General features: G+C 45.3%; 1 long non-coding RNA gene across 1 annotated transcript; it reads left to right on the top strand.

The window, feature by feature from the left end:
- The first annotated feature begins 690 nt into the window (after nucleotides 1–690).
- LOC114815673 lies at nucleotides 691–6,187 on the top strand. Its single transcript, XR_003763476.2, has 2 exons — nucleotides 691–1,125; nucleotides 5,817–6,187. It is a non-coding gene; the product is annotated as an uncharacterized LOC114815673 (long non-coding RNA).
- The last annotated feature ends 601 nt before the right edge of the window (nucleotides 6,188–6,788 follow it).

Below are 6,788 nucleotides of genomic sequence, written 5' to 3'. Positions count from 1 at the left end.
CACACCCCTTCGCTTCTCTCTGTTGCCAGATCCGTCAGTCGAGACACAAAACAAGCTTGAGCTCTGAAGGTGAAGACAGAAATATATTTGCAAAAAGGGGAAATAAAAAGCCCGACCCTAATCTTCCTCTAAATTGCACTATTTTCTTTCTAGAACTCTACTCGTACTAACTCCTTTCTATTCCCGACACCGCGGCTCTAAATAATTCACTCAGCTGCCACTTGTAATAACAAGAGTATTTATTAAGTGCTTATTCATTCATTCATTCATTCAATTGTATTTGTCGAGTACTCACTGTGTGCAGAGCACGCTTGGGAAAGTACTACGTGTGCAGAGTACTGTATTAAGTCTCTCGACAGAATAGACAGGTGAGAATTAGACATGGTCCCTAACGTTCACCTCCTGCAACTTCCTTATGTGGTCACCTCGGATGAGAACAGGAATTCCAAACTCTCTCGTGCGCGGTCACCTCGGATGGTAACAGGAATTCCAAACTCTCTTTCTCGTGCGCGGTCACCTCGGATGGTAACAGGAATTCCAAACTCTCTTTCTCGTGCGCGGTCACCTCGGATGGTAACAGGAATTCCAAACTCTCTTTCTCGTGCGCGGTCACCTCGGATGGTAACAGGAATTCCAAACTCTCTTTCTGGCCTTCCAGGATGGAAGTTTAGATTGGAATGGGCCATCAATTTAGGTGGAGGATGCTTCCCCCAGTAATTTGAATGAGCTAATTCTGCCATGTCCACTAAACAGTCACACCACCACCAGTTTGCTTGTCATCATCTTGGATGGATATGAATGTTCACTGACAAAGCTGAAATGCCTCTCCATCTTAAATGCCTTCCACTAGAGCTTCGACAACAATACAAAAGAATCCGCCAACAAGGCTGGACTCAAAAGGAAATATTGAACTATTTTTTTCCCCAGAAGTCTATGCATCTCTGCCTGTATTACTATTTAAAGTTCTGTTTCTGTGCAGGGATTCAGAGAATTTGCAATTGAGTTCTGTTGCAGATTCTCCTACTGATTTACTGACTGCCAAGTCTCCTAACTCCTCCAGCGGTTCAAAAGGAATCATCTTTTGCCTCGGCGTAAACCCCGGAGCCGTCAGAAACATCAATAATGGTAAGGAATGCGGTTAACCAAAGGCACGGGAAATGCTAAATATGGCTATTACCTTCCGTGTTTACACCATCCCATTTTAAACAACATCTAAAGCCACCTTACCGCCAAAGGACCTGGACCAGATTTTTCTGTCCTGGATTTTAAGATTATTTATTCATGTTGATATCGGCGTTTTGCACTGGGGTACCTCCAGTGTGAGGTTGGGATGCTGAAATGTTGAATTTTTCATAGCCAATCCTAGGCCCAAGTGGCCATGGCAATAATGGCCATCCTTTACCTGGTAGAGGAGGGTTGAGCTTGGAGAGCTGGTGGCCACGAAGGAAGAATGCCCACAAAGTTCCATCGTGCAGCTCAAGACATCCAAAAGCAAGAAATCACTTAGATTTTGTGGCCATCGCATTCAAGCGGGAGAAGTGAAGGGCTGCAGCCTGGAAATAGCTCGAAATAGGGCACTTGGCCAACGAGCGGAAGAGGGCATTCCAGGCAGAGGAGGCAGGGGCCGCTATGAGGAAAAACCTTTAGCATAAAGCTCGGCACAAAGAGCTCAATAAATAATAATAACAATAATAATAATAACAACTGTGGTATTTAAGAGCTTACTACATGCCAGGCACCATATAAGTGCTGGGTGGATACAAGCAAATCGGGTCGGACCCAGTCCCTGTCCCACGGCAGGCTTAATCCCCATTTTAATAATAATGTTGGTATTTGTTAAGCGCTCACTATGTGCCGAGCACTGTTCTAAGCTCTGGGGCGGACACAAGGGAATCAGGTTGTCCCACGTGGGGCTCCCAGTCCTAATCCCCATTTTACAGATGAGGTAACTGAGGCACCGAGAAGTTAGGTGACTTGCCCAAAGTCACACAGCTGACAAATGGCCGAGCCGGGATTCGAACCCATGACCTCTGACTCCAAAGCCCGTGCTCTTTCCACCGAGCCACGGTGAGGTCACTGAGGCTCAGAGAAGTAAAGTGACTGGGTCAAGGTCACCCAACAGAGAAGTGGCGGAGCCGGGATTAGAATCCAGGCCCTTCTCACTCCCAGGCCCGTGCTCTATCCACTGAGCCAAGCTGCCAGACCTCTATCAGACTTCTTCCCTTGGTAAAAATGCAAAGCATCAGAAGGAATTTCGAGTAGGAAGAACAATTAAAATTACAGTACAGCCCAGCCATATCCTGCAAATATTTCCTAGGCTTTTTAGTTCCTTAGTTGGAGAAGTGGAAACGACATCTTTGGAAAATTGATCTCAGTAGCAGTGACAGCGTAATTGAGGGAAGAAGTCAACACGACCATCAGTCATTTACTTAAATGTGTGAAGAACTGACTTCCCCTAAGGAAGGCGGAAGAGAGACGGTGGTTCTAGTCACTCAGAATTGTCTAAGCAAAGGGAAATGGAGTTAATCAGGTTTTTACTGGGGAAATTTCTTCTACCTAAGCAAAAGGTATCAGATTAGCCACCCAGAAGAGGAAAGATTATGCAACTGCCTGCACGCGCCTGTCTTGATTGATGTTTGTTTCTATCCACTAACGTTTGGAATCATATAGAAAGTCATCAGCAAGAGGTAATCATCCTCTATTAACTCTTCGCCTTCATCACGTCCGAATGTCTACGAATTGTTTTCTACGTAGCCTGGAGATCGCACCCGGACAACCGCTCGTCTGCGGCGGGATCGACGGGGGGGCCGAGAGGCCGGAGGTGCATTTCAGAACACCCTACTCCAGCCCAGATCCATTAGCTTCCCCGCGACGGGGAGCACTTGACAACCGACCTCGGAGTAATGTGGCCAACTTGTAGGGCGCTGCTATTTCCCGAACCGCTTTCACCTCATTTACTTCATCCGGGGGGGGCGCAAAATCCCTGTCAGGTAGGGAGAGATGGGTTTTATTCTCCCCACTTTACACGGGAGGGAGAAGTAAGCGACTTGCCCAACGTCCTAGCGGAGGACGGGGGCAGAGCTGGGATGAGGAACTGGGTTCCTCCGCTTGCCGGACCCGAGCTCTTTCAGTTAGAGAGAGGGGTGGCCCAAACCGTCTGTCGGGACGAGGGCGAGCCACTGCAACGTAATTTGCAGCAAGAGTCGGCAGTGTGACCCTCTCTCTTGCTCTCCTCTCTCCGTTCCCCACTGCCTCCCACACTCCTCGTGTCCCACACCTCTCCTTCTTCAGATGGCAGGGATAGCACGGGCTCAGCTGTGTGACCTTGGGCAAGTCACTTAACTTTTCTGTGCCTCAGTTCCCTCATCTGTAAAATGGGGATTAACTGTGAGCCTCACGTGGAACAACTGTATCTACCCCAGTGCTTAGAACAGTGCTCTGCACATAGTAAGCGCTTAAATACCAACATTATTATTATTATTATTATTGGGAATCGGAAGTCATGGGTTCTAATCCCAGCTCTCCCATGGAACAACCCGACTACCCTGTATCTACCCCGGTGCTTAGAACGGTGCTCTGCACATAGTAAGCGCTTAACAAATACCAACATGATTATTATGATTATTGGGAGTCAGAAGTCATGGGTTCTAATTCCAGCTCTCCCACTTGTCAACTGTGTGACTCTGGGCAAGTGGCTTAACTTCTCTGTCCCTCTGTGACCTCCTCTTGTAAAATGGGGATGAAGACTGTGAGCCCCACGTGGGACAACCTGCTTACCTTGGATCTCCCCCAGCGCTTAGAACAGTGCTCGGGACATAGTAAGCGCTTAACAAATACCATCGTTATTTGGTTAGTTTGGTTAACTAGCATGGTTAGTGCTTAGTGAATACGTTGTTGTTGTTATTATTATTATTATAACTCTGATTCTTCTCTTGCCTTCCAAGCTATGACTCATCTGGGTCAAAAAACCAAAAACAGCCAATCGAGATCTCAGGAATCCAAACCTTTGACTGTATTTACTAACAGACGCTGAAAGCATCATCCGGGAAAGTGAACTAATCCCTGAGAAATTTGGATTCCTCCGATCGCAACACTCGCCCCCAATCGATTCTGAATCGGTTCTGCCCAACGATCAAACGACTGGGGTTATTTTGACATCTCCACTTCAATTTTGGTAGACCTAGTGTCTCGGGGTGTGGGTTTGTGTGGGAGCGGGTGTATATGTGTACAAACACATACGCAAGTGTGATTTCTCCAAAGATTCTTTCATCCCTCTCCTCCCGCGCACGTGCCGACCGAGAGAGGACTGAAGCCCAAAAGATCCAAAGCGAGATTTGAATTTTTTCTCTTAATATTCCATCTGTGGCATAGTCATTTGATGATATGCACGCCTTAGGCAATAGTCACCATTGTGTCTCCGTGACAACCGTGACAGGATGGAGAAGGCTCTTCGACCTTGTGTGACTGTAGCACCGTTAACTCGGCCTTTTCTCTTAACTGATGAAAATAGATTGTCCGGCTTCTTTCTAAAGGAAGCATCAGGTGGGATTCATGCCTTCAAACCCAATCGGCCCCTCCAAGGATTCTCGGATGCTTTTTTTTGGAAAAGTTAGCGAAGGGGGATTTCTTTGAGAGATTATATTCAGCTTTCATAGTCATTTTTTCCCAGTACCGATCAGACCAGCCATAGTCTCCTTCCCACAAGGGGTTCTCCAACTAAGAGACAGAGAGGACAGGTATCTTATCCCAATTTGACGGATGGGGAAGCTGAATCCCACAGATGTGAAGTGACTTGACCAAGGTCACACAACAGGCCGTGACAGAGCTGAGATTACAACACAGGTCGCCTGACTCCCAGACCTGTGTTCCTTCCATGAGGTCACCCAGAAGTTGCTCCTCATTAGTTATTGTTGGGGAATTTAAGGAGCACTCACTGGGTAAAATGCAGAATTCTAGGAGCTTGGGAGAGAGTCCAATAGGAGCAGAATATGTATGTCTATTTATGCAGAGAAACTATTATCCAACTTTCAGTGACTCCAGGACCAATTTTTCTAAATAGTTCATTGATGATCTCTTGTCTGTTGCAAAACAAAGTGTCACGTACAGACAGATTTCGAAAACCAAGCAACTGCCAATCAAGAGATTGAGTTTCCCCCCAACTTGATATACCCATTGGCCCAAATGGGAGAAAAAAACCAGGCATTTTTTTCCAAGAAAACATCTAGATCAATCCAGGGAAGTGCCGGCTATTTTAATTCCAGGCTATTTGAATTACACAGGGGTTTCAAATGAACACATTCTTCCTTTTCCCAACTTGATATCTGCTGATGTTCTATACTATTATATGGATCCTATGACACTTCCCAAAGAGATTGGCATTTTAGAAAGTGAGTGAAGCAATTTGCTCAAAGTGACTACAGGGTATATTTTAGAAAAGTATGTTAAGCACATTCTGGTGAAGACACATATTGTAATTATTACTACTATTTCTTGTAATGCAGAGCAATGCCTTTTAAGTTAACTAGCCTACTGTTGGAAAAAAGGGGAAAAAAAAACACTTAAGATGTACAATTGCTCTTCATTTAGTTTCTCCTAAACGTTTTAACTGACTTTCCTCGGCTTAGTGGAATCTGAATGAGTAGTAATGATTTTGGGCATCTGATGCCAAAAAAACACTTAAGTAAACTAACTAAATAAAAAGGCAGCTCAACGAAACAACATACTTTCCACTCTGTCCCTTTTCTGAAATCAGGACTCATTCCACCACTCTCTATTTCACCATTTCAGCCGATTTCTGCACACTTTCCTCCCTGTAGGATTATGCCGATGATCAGGAAACACCTTCCAGGACTTTTATATTATGGACCCGGTGGGAACGGGAAGAAGACCGGATACGATGTGATGAAGGAGGGGGTCTACCATTCATCTCCCTTTCCACAGTCCCCTCCAGCACCCAAAGCAAGGATCCAAAGACGTGGCCAGGATTCTCCGTTGGGAAACCCAAGGAGCACTTTAATGGCTCCTCTGTTCAAAAATAATATTTCGAGGGGAACTATGAATTACCCTGAGAGACCCCTATTATTTTTATAGGTGAAGTCAGAGATTAAAATTTCCGCTGTCACTGTGGAAAGGTGAAATGGAAGAACTGAGAATTAAGAACTCATTAATACACTAAGAGCAAAGCAGAGTCGGAATGTCTTTGACAGCGAAAAGCTGCTTCCATGGAGGAGAGGGTGTGCATATCTTGTAAATTGAAACTTCCATTGCTAGAGACCTGAAATCACAGAGAACCAGTCTGCTGAAGTCTATTACAATCCAGATTACGCTTTTGATCAGTCAACTCAGGGTATTTATTCATTCAATCAATCAACGGTATTTATTGAGCTCTTACTATGTGCAGAGTACCCGTCTAAGTCCATGGGAGAGTGTACTACAACAGGATTAGCTGACAAGTTCCTTATCAGTAATGAGTTTGAGTGCTTAGTGTGCGTGCAGAGTGATGTGCTAAGTGGTCGGGAAGGTACAGTAGTCAGTCACTTGTATTTATTGAGCATTTTCTGTGTGCAGATCACTGAATCAAGCTCTTGGGAGAGAGTATACTATAACAATGAACACATTCCCGGTCCAGATTACAGGTAGACCTGATCCCTGTCCACAGCTGACTGAAACCCAGAAGCAGCCGAATGGTATTTGTGATGGATTAACTCATCACGGCTCTGGTTTTCCAGGAGACTAGTCAATCAGTGGAGGAATCACACATAAATTACTGAAAAAACCTGAAATAATGC

The sequence above is a fragment of the Ornithorhynchus anatinus genome, chromosome 12 (assembly GCF_004115215.2).
Source record: "Ornithorhynchus anatinus isolate Pmale09 chromosome 12, mOrnAna1.pri.v4, whole genome shotgun sequence".
In the NCBI taxonomy this organism is placed as follows: domain Eukaryota; kingdom Metazoa; phylum Chordata; class Mammalia; order Monotremata; family Ornithorhynchidae; genus Ornithorhynchus; species Ornithorhynchus anatinus.
This window is presented reverse-complemented; position numbering and strand designations above follow the sequence as displayed.